Genomic DNA, 22593 nt, shown 5'->3' on the forward strand with positions numbered 1-22593 from the left:
GCCTCCTGACTGGCTTCAGCTGCCTGCCTTTGAGCACGGCTGTCTGGAAGGCGTCTCCCACCCTGGGCGGGGTTGGGCCTCCCACATCTGCTGTGAATGTCAGCTTTCTTCTTGTCTTCTCATCTTCAGAATGACGCTCCATCTCCTTTTTACACTCTTCCCCTAAGACCCTCACTCTGCTAGGGGCTGGCCAGACTGCCGATGGCCCACCCCGAGGTGAGGGGACCACAGAGCCTCCTCCTCCTTGGTATGGGCCCCCCGCCACGCCTCCTTCCCGCCGCATGGCGCTGGGCTGTGACCGTCGCTTCCCCCGTCACCTGCACCCCTGGTCCCCAGCTCCTGCCCAGCCTGTGGCTCCATCAGATCCAGGCCCATCAGCTGACCCTTCCCTGGGGCCCAGGCGTGCTTGGCACTGCCTCTGCAGGGTGCCCTGAAGCTCTTGACTGTACTGAGCCCTGATCTCTTCCTGGCAGCCGTCAAGAGCCTCCCACATGAGCGTGTCAGTCTCAGAGCAGGCGGGTGCTGGGCACCTCTGCAGAGACCGAGGCTCACCCACCTCAGGATCCTGCCTTGGTCAGGGGGCCGGGCCAGCACCAGAAGAAGGCTGGGCACAGAGCGGGGATGCCCACTGCTCGACATCTACTCTGCCCACCTCTTTATGTTAAAATAAAACTCAGATACAGAAAACCACACCAGGAAGACACGCAGCTGAGTGAGCGTCAGCTGGGCATTCTTAGAACAATCACCCCAGTCAAAGTAGGACTCAGCCAGCCACCCCCCAGGCCCAAGAAATGCCCTGCACCTCCAGGACCCCCGCCCCCCAGGACACACAGAGGGAAGCATTCCAAGCACCGACCCTGGAACCTCGTGACGGGCTTGTGGTGTTTCCAGGACTTTGGGAATAGGGTGGTGGTTGGATTCAAGGGAGGTGCTAAGGAAACCCACTCCTGAGGATTCGTGGACCTGGAGACCCAGGGATGGGACACTTTTTGGGTCACCCCTCAATTGCTGCTTCTTCAGAAAGGCCATGCAGACCCCTAGCCAGGTCACATCCCCCTGCCCCTTGGAGAGTCCCCTGCAGTGGGATACGCCCTGCAGTGGGACACGCCCTGCGGTGGGACACGCCCTGCCACGTGGGGACAGGTCTAGAGATGGTCCCATCTGGCTGGTCTGGTTTCTTAGGGTCTCTGGGAACACCTTCGCCCAGAGAAGCTGAGAGGGTCAGGCTGGGAGGAAGGTGCTGGGTCCTCCTACCCTCCGCAAGGCCACTCGCCATCTGGGGCCCATTTCCTCCAGGACAGACACCCGGGCTGGAGCAGGCACCCTCGGAGTGAGCCCTGTGGTGGGTTCAGGCCCTGGGTCAGCCCTGCTTCCCCACAGTCGCCCTTAGGAGCCAGGCAGGCCTGGTGAGCAGGTGGCTGCAGGGAGCCTTGGTCCCTCCGTGTGGGTGGGGAACCTGCCTGGATGCCCCCAGCAGGCCTGGCTGCCGCCTCCCAGCCCAGTGCCCCCTTGGGAACATGGGCTCCACCCTGGCCACGTCTGGCCCCACACACACCAGGGCCAGAGGGGGACCGCCGCTGGAACCCGGGAGCTCCTGGAGCTTGAGTTCTTGGAACTCAAACAAGGATGTACCGAGTGCACACATGTCCCGGGTGCAGGGTTGGGGGCCTGTTCAGAGGTGAAGTCAGAGGAAGTCTGCCATCCTAGCAACGTGCGGAGCCAGGGCTGCAGAGACAGTCGGTCAGGGGCTGTTTAGGGCAGCTGGTCCCCAGAGGGTAGGCGTTCCTTTTCTGGGTAACGAAATGTTCTGAAAAGGACCGTGGTGATGGTTCTACACACCTGTGAACACAGCGAAAGCATCGGACTGTAGGCTTCAGATAGGTGAAGTGTGTGCGCTGTGGGTTACAGCCCAGCAAGGCTGTTTTATTCATTTCTTTATTTTGAAGACAGCGTTCCAACAGAATTTTCTCAGCAGATGTTTCTAAGGGCTGGCAGTGTGAGGACAGGATCCCAGGCCAAGACCCAGCCTTGGCGCCCAGGTGCGGGGTGGCTGGCCTGCCCCCCGGGGCCTCACGGGCCTGGCCTTCCACTGAGGAGCCCACCGCGGACTGGTGGCCGCAGGGCGCCGGGGCCGCCCGGAGCAGGCAAGCCCCTGCTCCGCGCGTGCGGGAGTCTGTGGACTCCGGGTGTGGACGACACGAGCGGTCATGGAAATTTCCCACGATATGTAGGCCAAGATGACTCAAAGGCAAAGGAAACCTTTTTTAGCCTCATCCCTCCTAAGGATGACTTGAAAGGGCCATGGTTAAGGACACGTGCAGATAAGGTTTTATGGCTCTCTCACTCAGAGCGAGCTTGCTCTCAGCCTCCACGTGAGGACTGAGGGGGAGTGTGTGTGTGCTGGGGGTGGCGCTTATCTTTCATTGTTACAAAGAGTCTTCAGTAATAATTCTGAGGCTTTTGATTTTCCTGCCAGGAAGGCCTGGCAGGTTCCAGAAAGCAGCCTCTCCCACAGCAGCACTTTGGATACAGAGGGTGGGGGCTCTCTGTCTGTGTGCACTTCCACGGGAGGGGGTAGCTCCTGGCTGGACCTCCGGTGACGGGGGCTCCACGACCTCGGGCCCTCCAAGTGGCTCCAGCGGGAGCCTGCCAGCACCCCCTGGGGGGTCCTCTTTGTGACCTTGGAGACCAGCCCTTCATTTCTCGCCTCCCTTTCCGGGGACACCCCATGGTCTGGGGGGCTTGGCTGGCCCTGTGCACACTCCCGCTGGGAAGGGCCCAGCCCAGCTCAGGTCTGCGGACAGAGGGTACATCCCATGTGCTGGCCAAACCAGCTCCGGGAACTGCTCAGGTCAAAGGGTGCTACTGACCTGGGTTCGGAAGACACAGCAGCTGACCTCCCCCTCCCCCCAGACCCCCATCCCCCGGTTCTGATTGCAGCCCCGGACTGAGAACAGCCACCGCCAAGTGGACATTTCCGGGGAAGCGTGCCACCCACGTCCAGGGCCCCGTCAGTGCAGGCTCAGAGGCTCGGGCCTGCCCGAGACGTGGCGACACCCACAGGCCCTGGTGGCCCCGGGCTTCCCCAGAGCTGGCCAAGCCTGGTCGCCCACGGAATCCTCTGCCCAGGCCGCCCGTCTCTCAGAGCGGGGGTCCCGGGAGCCGCCCTGTGGGCTGGAAGCGAGCTGCACGGCTCACGGTGGGTGGGGCCCTTTTTACTAAGGACGGTGAGTGGGTTCAGGGGCTGTGCCCGCCCTGGGAGTAATGTCTGCTTTTGGAGACAGTGGGAGCTTGTTCTCGGTGGACATTCTCTGAATCACCAAACTCAAGGTGAGCCGTTGCGTTCGGGCTGGTGAGCGTGGCAGGCGGAGCCGGGGGCCTAGAGGGCGTCCCAGGCTCACGGCAGCCCATCCCCAGCAGCCCTGCTGTCTCCTTCCAAACCGGGCTGGGCCCGTGCAGCCGTGCAGTGAGAGCTCTGGAAAGGGCCACCTCTTTGCCCAGGTGAGCCTGGCCCCTGTGCTGGGCATCCCTGAGCCGGAGGGGCCGTCCTCACCTGTGAGCTCACACACACACCCGACCCCGGAGGGGCTTGTGTCCGTGAGGGGGGGCCGGGGCTGTGAGGGCTCAGGCCGGGACAGGGCCCTTGCATTGAGCTGAGCCCCGGGGTGTCTTGCTGAAGCCCCTGGCCCTTGGCTCTCCCATGCCCTCCAGGCCCAGTCTCCCCGCATGCCAGGCCAGGCCAGGCCAGGACCGGACCCCTGCCCCCGCCCCCACGATAACCTGGGGCTTGGTGCCCTGGGTCCCTGTGGGTCACACCCAGAGTGGACCAGTCACAGCAGAGAGTTGGCCTGGCCCCAGCATGAACTGCTGCCCAAGGCCAGCACCCCTGGCATGACCACCAAGCCCCTCCTGATGTGGAGGCGGCTGTGCTGTCCGGGGAGCAGTCCTTCCACCGAGCAGGTGGTGTGTCCTGGGCAAGACTGTCCTGATTGTAAGTAGGTGGCTCACATTTCAATTTGGCAAAAATATTGCAAGACATCCCAGAGGAGGCCGCCGGAGGCTGCGCAGGGGAGCTGAGGCTCCAAGGAAACCCCGAGAAAGGGGGCTGTGGGGTCTCCTCTGGTCGGGCAGGAGGCTCTGGGGGTGCAGGGCCATGCTCTGCACACCCAGGAAGGCCGTTCAGGGCCCTCACAGGCTGCAGCAAGGCAGCAAGAGGGGCATGAAGCCTGCAGCCCTGCTGGGATCTCCCCCGCCGAGAATAGGTGTGAGAGCGGCCTCTCCACGCCCCTCCTCAGAGCGGCCTGGGGCCCTCGCCTCCCGGACGGTGCAGCCCCATGTCCCTGGAGACCCACCTGGACCTCGACCTTCCAGCCGGCGCCTTGCGCCAGGCCGCCCGGCACCTCAAAATGGAGGTGCTGGGGTGCCCTGGGGAGCAGCCAGCGGACCTCCTGTCCTCTCCTGACGACCCTGCGCCATCTGAGTTGACTGAACTGGGGTGTGAAGTGACTCCAGGAAGGTTAGGGGGACGCAAGGGGCCGCAGCGAGGGGGCAGTGGTAGGGGGGGCCCTGACGTCAGCCAGGGGCTGGGCTCCTGGGGCCCCGCGTCTGGGGCTGGACGAGAAGGTGTGCGGGCCCACCGTGGGCGTGTGTGAACCTCCTCTCAGCCGTCATCACGGGTCCCGGGCTTTGTCGGAGACGGGGGCTCTCCCAGGAGATTGAGAAGTCCCAAGTCTAGGCCTTGCCGCTCCGGGGGGACCCTGGCATTAGCACCTCTATGAAGCGGCCCTCGTCCTTGAGAAGCCGGACACCTCGCAAACCGACACAGGTGCCCACGCCCCGACCACGCCAGAGCTCCGGGCCCTGTGAGCTGCCAGCAGCCTCTCGGGTGCCCAGGCCGAGTCCAGCAGGGCTGACGTGAGCTCGAGGCTCCAGGCGTCATGCAGGCTGTCTGGCAGGGCCCCACGGCTCAGGCCTCGTCAGCCACTGGATTCTCAGTGGCCAGTTCTAGGCCCAGCGCCCCGAGAACCCATCTCATGTACCCGCCTGGAGCCGACACTGCAGAGCCCAGTCCACCTCCATCCAGCAGCCCCAGGCGGTCCTGGGGAGGCCTGCCCCAGGCCCAGAGGTCACAGCGAGCTGGCCCAGCTCGCCGCCTGCCAGTCCCGGCCGACGTGAGTTTATAGCTTACTGTGCAAACCAGGAAGAAACCCTCGGAAGCGCTCAGAACACTCAGCAGCGTCCCGAGTCGGCATGCGAGGGGACCGTGGCCACCTGGACAGACGGACCTCCTGGTGGACTGGAAGAGGTCAAGCTCTAGACAGTGACCGACCACACCCAGGTCAGCAGGGGGCAGAAACCAAAGCGCTTTCCACGTTCACTTCCTCAAGCCTAAGGGCTGAGATGGGGCATGCCCTTGGAGTGTCCTTGGGGATGTGAGGGGACAGCCCAGCCCTCTCCACAGGAAGTGAGCTAAGTCCCTGGCAAGACCCTCACAGGGCCCAGCAGAGCCTGGACCTGCTGCCCTGGCTGTGGAGGCTTGTGGGTCAAACGGGGAAGGGGCATTCCCCACCCGACAACCAGGGTCTGGGGGCACACCCTTCCCCTGAGCCACGTCTGCAGTCCCGCCTGACCCTGAAGGTGGTCAGCCTGCACACCCCTGGGCCCTTCGGGGCTCCAGACTCTTGTCAGCAAACAGGGACCCAGTCGACAGCTTTCCTCCACGTGGAACTGACCTCCCTTCTGGAGCCTCTGGGACAGTCCTGGGCCCCGCGCTTCACCGCGGGGGCAGGACGCCGGGGTCGCACATGGGGCAGACCCAGTCCTGCTGGGACCGGCCGCTCCCAGACACGGGGTCCTTGCCCTGCTCTCGGGGCCCCAGGGAGCCGGGAGGACTATGGTTGATTTTTTTTCTAATTTCACAGTCTTTTCTTCTGGAGTGATCTGTTCTCCCCCAAGTTTATTTTTAAGTTTATTTCACTGATTCCAGATCTTCAGTCTTACTCAGAACGGCAACATTTAGGTCCATCAGTTTATGCCTGCGGATGGCTGTTGGCGCCTCCCAGAACTGTGGCAAGCAGTGCTTCCCACCTCACTGTGCTTTACACACCCTGGGCTTGTGGTTTTGCTGGTCTCTGACCCAAGAGCTATCGTAGAGGATTTTCTTTAATTTTTAGCTGCTGGGGGTCTCCATGTAAGCTGTCAGGGTGGCCCAGTCCAACAGGGAGGAGGGCTCCAAGCCCAGCTCCCCCTTATCCTTGGGTGGCTCTGGTCTGGAGCCAGGCCCCTCTGTCCCTTCTCCTGGGGGTAGGGGGCACCGGGGATCCCTTCTCAGAAGTGACGGGTCAACATACCTGCAGCCTGGCCCCAGTGCATAAGCTTAAACTACTTCACGGCTGTAATCAAGTTGTCATCCACGTCTAGTTCATTTCATTGCAGTGAAAATACATGATCTCTGTAAAAAAATTATTTTTGGAATTACTGAGGTCTAGCAGGTGGCACCAGTGGTAAAGAACCCACTTGCCAATGCAGGAGACACGAGATGCGGGTTCGATCTCTAGGTCGAAAAGATGCCCCGGAGGAGGGCATGGCAGCCCACTCCGGTATTCCTGCCTGAAGAAGCCCATGGCCCGAGGAGCCCGATGGGCTACTGTCTGTAGTGGTCACACAGAGTCGGACATGACTGAGCGACTGAGCACACACACACAGTATACAAACGCAGTTTAGAAAGCTCTAAGTATGCTTGCAAACAAATCCGTTCTTTATATGACACATGGCATTTGGTGGGACAAGTAGTTCTACTTTGTTATTTAAATCTTAATCTCCCTCAGTGTCATTATCTCCCAGAACGAATGGACCCTGTAAGTGGACCTCGGCATCCCGAGTGTCTGCTGTCTTACTTGATATGCTGTTCAAACCCAAAGCTCCGTGCCTTCATGCTCCACCACGTTCTGTTACATCCTGTCTCCTCTCACCTTGCCGGCTCCTCCTCCTTCATGGAAACCAGGGCCCCCCCTAGAGCTTACGGCCTCCCCGACTACCTGCAAGTCTTTTGACTCCAGAGATTTGTTCTTCTGAGTCATGAGAATGATGGCGTTGTGTCTCCTTACACAGGGCTGTGATGTGAGCTCCATGACCTGTGTCTGTGTGTCGTCAGTGGTGTGTGATGGTGTGTGTGTGTGTTGTGTTGTGGGGGGGATCCACCAGGTGCCGTGCGGTTTTGTGTTCCTCCCTGTCTTTGGGGGGTCTCTTACTGGGAAGTTTAAGAGGACACCTGGCGTAGCAAGTGGCAGCCACATATTTTTAATGGGAGACTTTTTTCCAAGTGATTTTGAAGTTAATGAAAAACAACACAATGTTTTTATTCCAGAAAATGGCTTTCATAAATCTTTTTATTTTCCGTTGCTTCATGAAAGACACACTTAGGAATAAAAAAAAAAGATGCAGAATCAACAAGGTATAATTTCCTGTCATTATCCATCTTTAGGAAGCAATTTCCTCCCTAAATATAACAGCATCCTAACACTTGAAGCAGAGAAAAGAACCCACAGACAAGGCGAGGGCTGTGAGTCCAAGGTCGGAAACAGCAGGACCGTCTCTTGCTGACCTCATTCTGGGAAACACAGGACCGCGCGCCTGCAGCTGGACAGCCCTGGGTGGGGGAGACCAGCAGGCCGACCAGGAGGGGGCAGGGCCTCCGCCTCCTGGCGTCTGCTGCTCGTGTTTGCTGAGGCAAAGGCAGCCAAAACCACAAGGAACTGCTGGGAAGTTTCAGAGTCAGGGCTTGTGAGAACTGCCCTTTCCGGCCAGAGGGCTCTGGGGTCTTGGTCCGGCTCTCCACGTCCACTCTCACTCACCCCCAGCTCCAAGCGGCCGGCGGTTCAGGCCCCACCCACCACAGAGTCGCCTCGCACCCCGCCCCCCCAACCCTGTGCTCCCACAGAACTGCTGTTCCCACCCCACACAGGCCCTGCCTTCAAGTGGTCCTCCTCCTCCCCTCTCAGCCCAGGGGCGCTGGGAGGCCTGGCCGCCAGAGTACTGGCTGTGCAAACCTGCTGTGCGGAAAGCGCCAGTGAGGCGATGTCCCTCAGGCTCTTTCCCCTGGACCAGAAGATGCTGAAGAAACGGCAGTTCACTCCAAAGGACCAAGGCACCCACACACACGAGTGAGCACGTACACATGTGCACAGGAGCACATACACGTGTGCACAGGGCACATACACACGAGTGGGCATGTACACGTGTACACAGTGTGTACACGTGTACACAGTGTGTACACACACGAGTGAGCACATACACGTGCACACAGTGCACATACACACAAGTGAGCATGTACACGTGTGCACAGCGCACATACACACGAGTGGGCATGTACACGTGTACACAGTGTGTACACACACGAGTGAGCACATACACGTGCACAGGAGCACATACACGTGTGCACAGTGCACATACACACGAGTGAGAATGTACACATGTGCACAGTGTGTGCACACACGAGTGAGCACATACACGTGTGCACAGTGCATATACACACAAGTGAGCTCATGTGTACACAGTGTATATACACACGATTGGGCATGTACACGTGTGTGCACAGTGTATACCCATACGAGTGAGCATGTACACACATGCACAGTGTGTACACATATGAGTGAGCACATACACATGCACAGGAGCACATACACATGCGCACAGTGCACATACACATGAGTGAGCTCACGTGTACACAATGTATATACACATAAGTGAGCATGTACACACGTGCACAGTGTGTACACACACAAGTGAGCACATACACGTGCACAGGAGCACATACACGTGTACACAGTACACATACACACGAGTGAGCATGTACACGTGTGCACAGTGCACATACACATGAGTGAGCTCATGTGTACACAATGTATATACACATGAGTGAGCATGTACACATGTGCACAGTGTGTGCACACATGAGTGAGCACATACACGTGCACAGGAGCACATACACGTGTGCACAGTGCACATACACACGAGTGAGCATGTACACGTGTGCACAGTGTGTGCACACACGAGTGAGCACATACACGTGCACAGGAGCACATACACATGTGCACAGTGCACATACACACAAGTGAGCTCATGTGTGCACAGTGTATATACACACGAGTGAGCATGTACACGTGTGCACAGCATATACACATGGGTGAGCTCACAGTGTATACACACATGACTGAGCATGTACACATGAGCACATGAGCACACACATGTGTGCATAGGAGCACATGTGCCTACACACATGTACGCACCCAGCACCCTCCCCCCATTCCACACATGCATCCCCCAGGAGGGGAGGGGGAGGCGCTTCCACACCAGCCAGGCGGTCCAGTGACACAGGGCGGGGACAGGTAGGCGGCTTCCCCGCTCCCCTCTGGCGAGGTGACCTGCTCTAGAAACCCTTCCAGTAACAAACCGCCCGGCCTGCCAGTTGCACACAGGAACTGGGCTGCTGGGGGCAGGACCAGCCTGGGACATTCGGGAGGCACCTCGGGTGCTCGGTGCCAGGGAGAGATTACCAGAGGCCGTGGGGCCAGGGCTGCCCTGGGGGCCGGGGAGGGGGAGGGGTGGGTGGCCCCCAGGCCTGCAGGGAGCGGGGACTCAGGCCTGGCCCCCGTGGGGCTCCACGCAGCTCCGCAGGAGGTGAAGGTCAGGTCATGTTCTTTGCTGAGGCTGGAATTCTGACATCAGATTTTCCATGCTCTGCTTGGAGGAGGAGCTGGCAGTGCAGGGCGGGAATAGCGGGCGGGGCGGGGCGGGCAGGGGCCTGGAGGCTGCCAGGCACCCACAGCTCAAGGCCCGAGGGCTCCACTGGCCCTGGCCTGACTGTGCCCAGGTCTGGGCTGCCCACGCTCAGCTGCCTGGCGCATCCCGGCCATCGGCCAGCGTGCGACTTTCTCATCCCAGCAGGGGCCTTGCTGAGTCACACGGGGCTGCGTTAGGGACTCTAAAAATAGCCTGATGGCCGGGCCAGTGCAGGAGTTATTAATAGGCTGGGACAGAGCCCCTCCCCACAGGGGGCCTCCCTTCTAAGGGCTGGAAGAGCTTCGGCCTTGGCCAGGGAGGCCGAGCTGCTGGCCATCCCACCCTGCACGCTCTGGCCCGTCCACCCTTCAGGGCCAGGGCTTGCTGCTCCTTCATCTGAACCCCCCCGACACCCTCTTCTGCCCCTAACCCCACAGTGTGCCCTGAGGGTGCTCTCCAAGCTCAGAGTGCCCCCAAGAGCCTGCAGACGGGGGAGCCCCTCGTCCAGATGATCGGGGATCTCGAAGAGAGCCCAGAGCCGAGGAACTGCCCCAGCCGCGGCCACTCTGGGACGGGAGGGGTCTGGAAGCCCCAGGCCCCAGCCCATTACCACACTGGGGGTGCGGGGGGGTGTCCCTAACGGCCAGGCTGTGTTTGTTTCCACAGGAAAACCAGCTGCCAGGCAGCACCTCTTGGGCCCCCCTGTTCCTGTGAGCCCTTGGACCTCGGAGTGGCTGTGTCCTCCAGTGCAGGAGCAGGGACCCCTGACACGGTCTGCGGGTGGACCCCAGAGTAGAAGGCTGTGCTCCAGGCCCCCCCCTGAAGCTCGTGGATGAGCCTCCAGACAGGGGGCTGACCCGAGGGCAGGCACTGCTGGGCCAGAGGACCCCCCGCCAGGCTCCGGCCACTTCTCCCTCTCCCTGTCACCCACCATCTGACCTGGCACTTTTGTAACCGGAGGCTTTGCGACTGAGAAAACCCCAGTGCACACTCAGCCACTGCACCACCGACCCTGGGACCCCTGGAGGGGCGCCCGCCCCAGGGCTGGACTCTGGGGCCCCAGGAGGGGCGCCTACACCAGGGCTGGACTCTGGGACCCCGGGAGGGGCGCCCACCCCCAGGGCTGGACTCTGGGGCCCCAGGAGGGGCGCCTACCCCAGGGCTGGACTCTGGGGCCCCAGGAGGGGCGCCTACCCCAGGGCTGGACTCTGGGACCCCGGGAGGGGCGCCCACCCTCAGGGCTGGATTCTAGGGCCCCGGGAGGGGCGCTCACCCCCAGGGCTGGATTCTAGGGCCCCGGGAGGGGCGCTCACCCCCAGGGCTGGATTCTAGGGCCCCGGGAGGGGCGCTCACCCCCAGGGCTGGACTCTGGGACCCTGGGAGGGGTGCCCACCCCCAGGGCTGGACTCTGGGGCCCCAGAAGGGACGCCCACCCCCAGGGCTGGACTCTGGGACCCCGGGAGGGGCGCCCGCCCCCAGGGCTGGATTCTAGGGCCCCGGGAGGGGTGCTCACCCCCAGGGCTGGACTCTGGGACCCCGGGAGGGGCGCCCGCCCCCAGGGCTGGATTCTAGGGCCCCGGGAGGGGCGCCCTCCCCCAGGGCTGGACCCTGGCCTGGCCCCCAGCGGGCCTGCCCTGTCCCGCCTACACGGTCATCATGGGGCTCATGCTGCCTCCAGGCAGTGGTGCAGAAAAGCACTCGTATGCACAGCGGACCCCTGGACGCGGCAGGGCAGAGCCGACAGCCGGGGGCACAGCCCCTTGCTCCGTTTCCAGAGAGAAAAGGAATGAGGTCTATGGGGCTGGTGGGTGACCCAGGAATCTTGGGGCTGGGTGGGGCCTGCTGTGACTTACAGACGCTGACAAGGGGAGCCCCTCAGTCAGGCTGCTGGAGAGGGGCTCAGCCACCCTCAGGGAGGCAGCCTCCAGGGAGCCTGGGACAGCACCTGTCACGCCTGCAGAGTCATCCCCAAGTGCCCACGGCCACCCCAGGGTGAGACACGGGAGGCTAAGGGCGAGGCGGGCCCCCGTGCCAGGACTGTCCTCTCCCCATTCCCATGCTCACCCCTGACCCACAGCGGGGCCTCCCATCGAGCCTGTGGGTCATTCGACCTTTTAGAAGAAGTGAGCGTTTCCACGCTTGCCTCCCAGACCTTCTGGCAAACGCGAGGCTTTTCCTCCTGAAAAAGTAATTTATGGCCTGAAAGTGGGTGTGAGCCGCCCCTGCCAACCAATCACCGGGCCGTGAGCAGTGCACATGCGGGGTGGCTGTCCAGCCCCCACCTCAGCTAGCCCCCCGTCCTTGGCCGCTGCTCTGCCGACAAAGGTCACTGTTCTCCCGCCCGGGCTGTGAGGTGGCAGATCAGAGAGGCTGGGACAAGAACAGGTCCGTCCAGGAGCCCAGGGCCGCCCAGGGCGTGGGGCACCCACCTGCGAACGGCTGATGTCAGCGCCCCACCCCCAGCATCTCAGTGTATCACCAATCACAGCGCATCTTCCCAGAGGCGGAGGGGACACGGGGGCCCTGCCCTTGGCTTCCAGCCAGTGCCCACACGGGGCCCCCTTCCCTAGCGTCCGACTCCACCAGCCCCCGGTGTCCCCCCGGCTCTCAGCCTGGGCGGAGACCTGCAGCAACAGAGACCCGCAGCAACAGAGACCCTACAGGAGGGGGACCCTGCCACAGACACCGCCCTGCGTGAGCGGTGCAGCGTCAGGACCCGCAAAGCCAGCACCCCAGGCTGCAGTGCCTGCGGTGCAGGAGCTGGTATCAGGATGTGGACCTGCCCACACCCACCCTTCCGGGATCGTGGGCGGCTCCCCAGTAGGAGCCGGGTAGGTTCTGAGCCCAGGGTGGAGGAGGGGTGGGTGGCCGGGTAAGTGGGAGTCTTGCCCACCTGCCTACAAGCCTTGACGAAAGATTGAACATCCACATCCACCTTTTTGCTCAGAGTGAGCGCTGCCCTTGGACGGGAGACTTCAGGGGAAGAGAGGCCTGATAAGGGGGCAGGTGGGACACTCCCCGCCAAGGTCAAGGTCTTGGCCCGGCAAAGGGAGGCCACAGAGAGGAAAGAGAACAGGGCAGGGACGGGGCCATCTGCCCGTGGGAGCTGGGAGCCCCGGGGGGCTGAGGGCCTCCCCGGCGGCCCTGACACCCACCGCAGGGCAGCGGCAGCATCGTCCATGCACGCGCCCTGCTGCTCGGCCACCACCTGCTGCCACACGTCCAGCCCTGGGGTCCACCGGCCCTGCCTCGCCGGCCAGCCGTGGAGAGAGGAGAGCGGAGCGTAAGGGCTGGGCCTCCCCCCAGAGGACGCGGAGGGCAGGTTGGGGGTGGGGGTGGGCTTCTCCTCAAGCTGCGGGGGTCTTCATCCCGCTGATCTGGAGAGCAGGGGCCGCATGAGCCCGGGCGTTACCCCTCCAGCGCTGGATTCTGTTTTAGAAATCCTGCTTGCAGCCGGACTCCGGGAGGGCCGCTTGCTCTCTGCTTCCATCCGGGCCCTCCTCCTCCTCCTCCTGCCTCTCACCACCTCCCTCGTCTCTCCTCCCCCTTCCAGAGTGTGGGAACTCCCCCCACTCTAGGCCTCGAGGAGGCCAGACAGAGCCCAGAGGCCTTGGGGGTGGGGGGTGGGCATGAGAGGCTGAGACCCGGGAGACCCTGGGGCCATGGGGGGGCTTGGGAAAGCCTGGGAGGACACGGAGCAGGACAGGAGGCTGTCCACTGAGCGGTGCGCCCTGCGTCCCCCCCAGGAGGGGGCCTGGTCCTCGGAGCAGGGGGTGGCGGGGCCCTGGGGCTCGAGCTGGGTGGGGCGGGGGGCCACTCAGCAAAGAGCTGCTGCCCCTGGGGAGGTGAGAGGCCGGCAGTCAGGCCCCATGGGGGTGGGGGTGGGGGAATCCAGTGCCTGGGGCTGGAAACCCCTGGCCCTGGAGAGAGTGACCACCTGGGGTGGGGGTCCCACCAGCCCTGAGCCCCTCGGTGAGCACAGCTGAGTAGGACCCAGAGATGGGACCCTAGGCACCAACCTAGCCCTGGACGCGGGAGAAGGGTGGTCTTGGGACCTGCAGGCCCCACGGTCTGCAGCGAGGTGTCCAGCCCCAAACACGCTGGACGAGACGTGGCCAGTGGGGACCCTGAAGGGTGGGGGGACACACAGAGGGAGCAGGCGGCCGAGGATGCAGGCACCTGGCGGGGGAAGAAGGCAGAAAGGGTTCACAGACCCCGCTGGGGAGCGCGGCTGCAGCCTGAGGCATGATCCAGGGGACGATGGAGCCACAGGGGCCCAGCCAGGCCGGCCCCCAGAGGGTCGGGGCAGGGCTGTGCTCTCTTTCCTGAGTCCCGGGAGGTGGGGGGCCCGTTGGCCATGCCCGGCCTGGCCTCTGTCCAGCGCCCACGCCGATGAGCTGCTGCCCTTCGGCGCTGACCGGACTGCCAAGCCGGGCTGCCTGCCGGCGTCGGGCTGTGCCACACACGGAGCGGGGCTGTCGCAGAGCCTGGACGCCGGGCCGCTCGGCCGCTGGACGGCCCTCGGCTCCGCCGCCCCAGGACATGGACGAGTTCCTAAAACCGCTCACACTGCAGCTGCCTTTACTTCTAGGCCTGTGCTTAAAATAGCCTGGATCGGGCCCCTCTTTGCTGTGAGAAGCCGTCCGCTGTGCAGGCAGAGGGCAGCCCGCGGGGAGGCCTTCTCCTCCTGTGGCTCGCAGCCATAACGCTTCCGAAAGTGGGTCTGGTTGGTGGGTTGCTTTCTCTGACATGGACAGAGGGCTGCGCAGGGCCGGGCGGGGGCGGAGGCTGCTCCTCCCACACACTCTTCCAGCTCAGACCGGGGATGGACCCACACTTGGCCTGGCGCCCATGCCAGGGCCTGGCTGGGCCCTCACCTGCCATCGCGTCCTTGCGGTGGTTGGGGCTTCTCTGCTCTTTGCCAAGGTCCCTCGGGGGCTGAGGAAGACACCGCGAGGCCCGTACCTCCTGGCCCGACCAGGACCATGTCTCTGTGGGGATGTCCCAGGGGGCCACCAAGCTACGCCTCCTCTTTCGGGGAGGGCGTGGGTCTTCCCATCGACCCTGGAGAAGCAGGCTGCCCACAGGGCACCCACAGGGCGCCCCCGGGCTCCCCCCATCCCGGGGCTCACCTTCCTGCACCCTGGTGCCCCTCAGGCTACACCCAACCTGCCATCCCAGAAGGCTCTGCAGGGGCAGTGGCCGGTGAGCTGGCCCCCTTGGGACAATGTGATACCAGCTCCAGCTCTGCTGGGTGCCGAGGAGACTCCCCAGGCCTGGAGCTGAGGGGCACCTGAAGCCCAGTTTAAATTAAGCAAGTGGGCCCCCCTGCAGGGCGCCGCGAGGCTCCTGTGAGGGTGGATCAGGCCCAGCCAGCGGCTCTGTGCCACCAACCACACAGGCTGAGAATCCCCGCAGGGTGCCTGGGTGTCCACACAGGGCCCCCCGCAACCCCGGCTGGAGGCAGGCTGCTCTGCGGCCCCTCCCCACCCATCCACTTCCCTTTCCTTCCTGCCCTCCCCGTGGCCCTGGGCTGACCGCACCCAGGTCTTTCCAGGCCAACTCTGGGCCTCACCCCCCGATCCCCGCGGCTCAGCTGGTAGTGCTGGCAGCTCAGACCCCCCAGGACCCGCCCACTGTCTCCCCTCCCTCTGCCCTCCGGGCCAGCCCCCTGCCCTGGCTAACCCTGCTGCCTAGGGCCCCCTCTGGCGGGCAGAGAGCCCGGTGTGGCGGGAAAGAGGAGACGTGGTGTAGATGCCGTGTGGACTGGGGCCCGGAGGGTCCTTCCTGCCTGTCTTGAGGGGCCAGGCGCCACTGAGCAGAACCCCAAGAGCCGTGATGTCAGAGGATCGCTGGGAGCCCACGGAGAGGGCGGCATCCCCAGAACCTGGGTCACAGTGACGGAGGACCTCGAGAGTCCCTGTGGAAGGGGCCTGGCCTCAGACACACTGCTGCCGGGTGAGCGGGGACCTTGAGGGCAGGTCCCAGGGTCCGGGCCTGGGCGCGCCCCATGGCAGCTGCGGCTGGCCTCCTGGTCGAGGGGTCTGTCGGGAAGTGAAGCGTGGAAAGTGGTTCTGGGATCTTGACCTGTTGTCACAGGCAAGGGAACGTGAGCTGCCCCAGGGAGGAAGCCAGCCCAGTGGGAGAGCCTGTCCCCCAGAGCCGTTCAGCGGGGGCCCCTGGGGACTGGAGGGCCCCCGGGAGTGAGGCCTGGCTGCTGAGCCGGAGGATGCAGGTGCAAACCTGGGCTGTGGGCGTCCCCCCTGCTCAAACTTGGGGGCTAGAAACCTTATGAACGGCCTTGGGGCTGGAGGGGACGCTCAGTCCCCATCTTCCCTCTCTGCTGCGGCTCAGAGGCTGAGAGGCTGAACTGAGGCCTGCCTGCAGACCTCTGCCTGGGCCCAGCCTGCGGGCTGCCCTGGAAGACGACAACAGGGCCCTTCTCTCTGCCCACCCTTCTTGACCCGGGCTGCGGGGCCGCCCCCTCCTCTCTCCCTGCAGGACCGGTCACCTTCTGTGCCCAGGCCTGAGGACTTCCTGGGGGACCTGAGCTGAGACCCCAGCTACACGTCCTGTGCATTGGCACAAACGTGGCTCATCCTGTGAGCAGGTCTCCTTCATGACTCCGATTCCATTCTCATGAAGGTTTCATCTCTGCTCGCATGAATTTTTCATTCCGAGCTCAGTTAACATTGCCCTTTGTCTCCGGACAGAATGGATCGAGGGGCTCCTTGATGGGCACCACTGTCCAGCCCTTCTGCCCCTGCTTTTGGTCACCAGGAGGAGCCTCACAGTCACACTGTCACTCAGGCCAGCAGTTGCGGGCCTCGTCCCTGCTCCCCGGACGTGCATGAAGGGCCCCGATGTGTTGAGGGTCACCCCTGAGACACTGCCCGGGGTGGGGTCCTCCGAGGGGGTTGGAACGAGGCTGACCATGGCCGGCACCTCGCTGGACGGTGCCTTCTGGTTTGGCTGCTGACGTCCGGAGCTGCTGGTGGGTGGCCAGGGCTCCAGCCCACCCGGTGACGTCTGTCTCTGCATCTGAGGCTGTCGGCCTGTCTGTTTGTGGGCTCCTGCCTTCCTCCCTGCCACAGGGAAGTTTGCAGAAGCGGCTCCGGTCCCTCTCATCCTCCCATCTGGGGACGTGGAGCCCCTGGACCCTGCACCCCCATGAGAAGACAAGCCCAGTGGTTGGCACCAGCAGAACAGGAGAGGGGTCCCCCAGGGGAGGGAGCCGGCAGAGCCTGCATCCTGCTCACCTCGAGGGGATGCGTGAAGGGAGCGGGACTCTGTCCTGCAGACCAAGAGCAGGCTGGGCACCCGGGAGACCGTGGAGGGGGTCCCGCCCCAACTCGTGCCCCTTGGAAGCCAGGCTGTTCAGAAATCAGCCAGGAAGGGTAGGGGGGCTTTCCAGGCCCGCTGGGAGGAGCTGGGAGGAGCCAGTGGACTCTGAAGGATGACAGACAGAGGGGTCCAGAGGCTGTTTCCCTGTCCCTCCCTCCCGAGGCCGGGCCCGGTGGGTGCCCACGAGGCCAGGGTGACCTGTCTCTCAGCGCCCTCAGAGGCTGGGAATGGGCTGCGCTCTGAGCCTTAAAGGAGGAACCAGGTCTGAAAGTCCTGCCAGAGGCACACGGTGGTGCCCGGTACCAGGACTGGGTTCTCTAAACCGTGTGCATGTTAGCAGAGCGGGCCTCACTCTCCGCAGGCTCAGACTCAGCCCTGGGAAGACCCCCTGCCACCCCCACGAAGCAGCCCGAATGATCAGAAGCCCGCCTCCCCGCGGTCTGGGTCCTCTGGGGCAGCCCGCCGTCCCACCAGCCCTGGGTGTGACCCGCTCCCCTAGGCCTCCCGGCAGCACCCCTGGCCCCAGTGCCCAGAGGCGGGGGGGAGCAGGGGCTGCTGGGCCTCCCTCCGCACAGGGTGGGGGACCGCTGCCCCAGAGCCACAAGGGGTCAGGGTGGGCGTCCTCTGTTTCCCCAGAGTCTCAGGGGCGCCTGCGTTTCCTGGACCTTGGTTGGAAAAGGCGGAGTAAGCCGCATTTAAGTAGGCTTTCAGTTTTGAATGAATCTTGTAACTAGCGTGACTGCTCCCCGAGCTGGCCCTGGACTCACTGTCAAGGCTGGAGGGTGAGGGTGCCTGGATAATCATACCCTCTGCACTCGGCCAGGTTTGGGGCAGTTTCCCCTGCCGGCTCAGAGGTCACCCCTGGAAGGTGGCTACTGAGCTGAGCACAGGCGAGCCAGGCCTCAGGCCAGACCCCGCCCCACCCCGCGCCCCCTCCCCTCCAGCCTTGCTGGGCCAGCAGGACGCACCAGCAAGGTCTTTCTTCTCAAAGACTTGCTCGGAATGGTTTATTACTCAAGGAAGGACATTTAACACGTTATGGTAGGACACGTCGTAAAGTAAATATTTCACTGGGCTCATTTCAAAAAATAAACAGTTTAATTGAATCTATTTATGGTTTGAAAAGCTATCTGTCACGTCTTTTCCATCCTTGGGGGATATCGTAATTTAGCTTTAAATAGCATTAACGCCAAATCTGTCCATGTGACTGCCTGCCTGAAAAATCCAAGAGAATGGCTAATAAATAACTAAAGAGAGAAAAACAGAAGCAATACTTTCAAAATTTTAGTATATATTTAGACTAGTTAACGTTTCTGTTCAGAAACCACACCAGTCTGACTATGTGATTGAGGCTGTCACATTGCTAATGACAATGCAGAAGATTAAAATGCCCAGGAATAAATTTAAGAAGTATGCATGACATGAAAATTTATAAAAGGAAGTTATACAAAGGATATATACGAATCCTTGAATTAATAGAAAAGCTTGTTTTTTATATTGACATATTTTAACTTTATAATTAAGACGATAATAAAAATGTCTTACCAAATAAAGCAATACATTGTATAATATCAGAATACTCTTAATATTACTAATGATATATTTGTTTAATAGAGGAACCAAGAAAACATAAATACATATAACAGGAAAATGAAATATTTGATCTTTACTAATTTTTTTCTTAGACTTGAGTTTCCCTAAGATATGAACAAATGGTCATGCAATGATCTAGGAGGTGTGCCTGCCTTAATTATATTAATATCCAGAAAACCCTGTTATTAGGCATGAAGCTGTTTCAATATTACCAGCTATAAATAAGTAAATACTTTAAATGAAAGAAGACTTGAAGACACACGGCCTTTGTAACAGAGGTGAGGCCCGTGGCTGGGGTCGCCCTAGAAGGACCTCTTGTCCTGGGAGGGCAGTGGAGTGACCTCCAGCCTTGAGGAGGCAGAGTCTGAGGTGGCCGGACTGTCCTGAGCTGGTGGGAAACTCTTTCAGGGGTCGTGGTGACCAAATCTTTTTCATTTTCTTCCTTCTTTCCTCCCTTCCTTTTTTTAACTCAGAAAAACTAGCTGTAGCGTGCAGCCCCGTGACGCTGGCCTGCGTAGGAGAACTCTCTCCCCTGACCGGAGCGCTGGTGGAGGGGCTGCCCTGCGCTTCCCACCATTTTCCTTAAAAACACAGGAAATAGCACAGGAAGTGATTAAGGAGGATCCGCCAAGAAGGATGTAGTGGGTTGGCAAAAACAAATCACGGAGAAGCTCATTTTAATAGGAACATGTGACCTACGTAAGTAGTGAGGTTTGACGATGACCAGGCCGCTACTCAAAATGATGGCAACATTTAATAGGATGGTACCTTCTCACCAACCCATCCCACCTAGTGGGGCCTTTATTCCCACGTTTGCCTGCTTATTCACCATCTGTTCACTTCCACGGGCTTCCCTGGTGGTTCAGCTGGTAGAGAACCCACCTGCCAATGCAGGAGACGTGAATTCAGTCCCTTGGTTGGGAAGATGTCCTGGAGGAGGAAACGGCCCCCAACTCCAGTATTCCTGCCGGGGAGAGTCCACAGACAGGGCGCCTGGCGGGGTGTGGGCTATGAGCTTGCACAGAGCCAGACACGGCTGAGCGACTAAGGGCAGCTTTCACTTCCACACAGGGCCCCGTTTCCACGTTGACAAATAAAACCAACAGGACCCTCTTTATACAAAGCTCAGAAAAAAAGGGAGAAGAAAAAAAAGAAAAGAAGAGGTGTTTTAAACAACAGACTGCTGTTGATTAAGGGCTTAGCTACTTGTGGAGGATTTTTTTCTTATGAAATAAAGTTAGGGTATTTTTGAAGGGAAAATGGAGATGAGTCTTCATAAAGCTGATTTCGTAAATACAAAGTTGCAAAACAGAAATTACAGTTGGGCTGAGAATCCTTAAAAAGCCGCGGCTGTGAATGGCCCTTTTGAGCAGTGCTGATTATCAGAGGAGGAGTCTGCGAGTCTTCAATGCCTGGTCAGCGGGAGAAAGAACAGCCTCTCTCTTTACCCTCAAAAGGAGCCGATGCGCAGGGAGCTCTGACAACTTTAAAAGAGCGTTGCCCACGCTGACACAGATTTTCCTCGTACAATGCTCTGCACTTTGTCTCAGTTATCATTCAGGATTCAGCGATTCTGGAACCTACTTGTCCTTTGACTACAGAGGGTTAATTAACCCTGGCTGGCGGTCCCTTGGCCTGGGCAGCCATACCTGGGGAGCCCACCTGATGGATGTGTGAGCACTTGCCTGCCAGAATCACAGAGAGGCCAGCATTTCTGTCTACATAATTTTATGTAAATAACTTGGCCCTGTCAGCGATATGTTTATGCCAAGGGGGCGGGGTTTAGGCACCCTCCCCAGACAGCAGGGCTCGCTGAGACTCTGCCCCGAGGAACCGCAGTTCACTCTATTCCCCCTAAAGTCAAGCGCCAGGCTCACCCCTAGGCCAGGCTGCGAGGGGAAGGTCAGGATGGTCAGCGTTTGGGGGTGAGTGGCCAAAGGGTCCAGACTGCGAGGCCCAGGCCGGCAGGTTGCCCCAAACCTTAGAAGTTTGGGAACAGTGATGACGCTCTTAATTTTACGGAGCAGCGAGCACAGACCTAGAGGAGGAGCTGTGAAGGGCCCCTGAAGTCAGGACAGGCGTCCGGAGCCTCCTCCCAGCCCTGCAGGGGACCTAGAGGAGGAGCTGTGAAGGGCCTCTGAAGTCAGGACAGGCGTCCCGAGCCTCCTCCCAGCCCTGCAGAGCTGCGTAAGGTGCTGCTGGAGCTCGGGATAGTGAGCCCCTCGCTTGGAGGCTCCGTTTCTTCAGCGGAGCTGTGTTGTTGACACCGCTCTGGGCCCCAGGCCAGTCTCACAGCCAGGCGCCCCTCCGCCCCCACCCCCCACCAGGTGCCTGCAGCTCCTTGGGCTCTGGTCTGATCAGACCCCCGGGAGGCTGGGGGGATGGGGTGGGTGATGGAGAACAGCCCCTTGCTGTCCCTTTTCCAGAGGCTGGAGGGCATTTTCTCAGAATGAAAGTGCAGGTCTGAACCGGTCTGTCTTCTCAGGCGCTGTCACAATTCAAGCTCCATATCTCTCACCCGAAACCCTTGGGACCAGATGGAATTTAGGTGCAGATTTTAGAAAGATTTAGATTTCTGCATACCGCACATACCGCGCAACCCGAAGAGCAGGGGTCGGGGAACCACGTCTGCACGGGAGACACACAGGGATTCTCGGGCTGGGAAGACTCCAGCTTGCCGTACTTTCCAGGTTATGCCAATAAACAAACTAAAGAAGAACGTCCCAGTTTTAGAGGATTTGAGTTTATGTTATCATGTGTAAGAAATTGCAGATGGGACTTGCCTAGAGGTAAGGAATCTGCCTGCTGATGCAGGGGAAAGGGTTTGACCCCTGCCTGGTTTGGGAAGATCCCACGTGCGGAGGGGCAACTGAGCCTGTTTGCCCTAGAGCCCACGCTCTGCGGTAAGACAAGCCCCTGCTCGCCACAGCTAGAGGAAGCCTGCCTGCGGCAGCGAAGACTCAGAGAAGCCAAAAATCAGTAAATTAATAAAATAAAAAATAAAGTAGTGAAAATCTTTAAAAAAGAAATTGTAGATGTGCACAATCATAATGGTTAGTCTATTTTCCTTTCCAAATGGTTCAGATCCACCTTCTTGAGGTTTTCTTACAGTGAAATGCACGCGTGCTCAGTGGACAGTTCTGCGAGTTTCAACAAACGTATACAGCGCCGATCGCCACCACTGCAACCAACATCACGGATGTTTCCTTCTCCCAACAAGCTCCCTCATCTGCCCCTGGCATGCAACCCTCTCCCACCCTGGGACCCGCAGCCACGGGGGACAGAGGTGCCCTCTTCAGAAGTCACAGAAAGAGTGATGTGTTTGTGTCTGGAGCACCCGAGCCTGGCCTGTGTCGTTTCTGTCACTGAGCATTATTCCGTTGTGTGTGGGCTCCAGGATTCTCACTCCGCCCATTCTCCTGATGGACGCGGGAGCATTAAAAGGGTGCCTCTTTCTATTTTATTAACATTGTTTCTCAAAGAACACAGTTTTAAAATTTCAATAAAATGCATTTTTTTCTTTTTCTCTTTCGTTTATAAGCAGCGAGTTTGGTGTCCTCGCTAAGAAAGCCTGCGCAGCCCCAAGTCCCAGAAATACCCTCAAGTGTCCCTAGAAGCTTGAGCTGCTGTGCTGGGTCTATGATCCGTTTCTAGGTCCCTTTGATATCATGTGCATCAAGCTTTACTTGGCTTCACATGGATGTCCAGTGGATCCCAGAACCGTCAGTGGAAAAGACAAGCCTTTCCCCATAGATTTGGCTCCTTTGTCTAAACTGATGACCACACAGACACAGGTTCCCTGTTCTGCCCTCGGATCCACGTGTCTGCCCTGCCGACGGAACCGTCCTTGTTTCTGTAGCTTCATGGTCAGGCTCC

Source organism: Bos indicus, chromosome 26, assembly GCF_029378745.1.
Source record: "Bos indicus isolate NIAB-ARS_2022 breed Sahiwal x Tharparkar chromosome 26, NIAB-ARS_B.indTharparkar_mat_pri_1.0, whole genome shotgun sequence".
Lineage (NCBI taxonomy): Eukaryota > Metazoa > Chordata > Mammalia > Artiodactyla > Bovidae > Bos > Bos indicus.